Source organism: Syngnathus leptorhynchus, unplaced genomic scaffold (genome assembly GCF_054491065.1).
Source record: "Syngnathus leptorhynchus isolate UIUO unplaced genomic scaffold, UIUO_Slep HiC_scaffold_117, whole genome shotgun sequence".
Lineage (NCBI taxonomy): Eukaryota > Metazoa > Chordata > Actinopteri > Syngnathiformes > Syngnathidae > Syngnathus > Syngnathus leptorhynchus.
In genome coordinates this window covers 103314-103888 of record NW_028232084.1, presented here as the reverse complement: position 1 = coordinate 103888, position 575 = coordinate 103314, and the positions used below count along the sequence as shown (strand labels likewise).

Genomic DNA, 575 nt, shown 5'->3' with positions numbered 1-575 from the left:
CAAGAAATAAACCTATTTGCAAACCGTTTGGTGGGAAAGCCTCAAGCCCCTATTACACCTCCCTATTCCAAAAATCAATTTCATATGTGGTCTCCAGAGAGGGGACGTATCAGATATGAAACTGATAAGAACAGATACTACACTTGATCTTAGCCAAAAGGCCGAGAAGCGATAAGCAAAAATGGGTCTGAGGCAACGACTTCAATCAAGAGACTACCAATTCAAGTTAACGGCCGACCTCGGATGTGTCATCGCGAAGCTACTAAGTTAAAACAGTCGAAGTAAAGTACCCAGTTTTTCACTGGCAGGCCAAAGTATGTTTTACTTTTACTTTTGTATTTGATGTGTATGTTTTGTAATTCTACGTACAGCGGAGCCTCGGTTTTCGAACACAATCCGTTCCAGAAGGCTGTTCAAGAAGTGAATCATTCGATTTCCGAAACCTTTGTGCGCAGAGAGCTTAATTTGGTCGAATACGGAATTGTTCGAGAACCGGGACGTTCGAAAAAAATAAATAAATAATATATATATATATATATATATATATATATATACATATATACATATATATATAT

The 575-nt window shown here is 37.6% G+C and overlaps 1 pseudogene; it reads right to left on the bottom strand.

The window, feature by feature from the left end:
* On the bottom strand, positions 1-173 carry LOC147037787 (U2 spliceosomal RNA; annotated as a pseudogene).
* Positions 174-575: the final 402 nt, after the last annotated feature.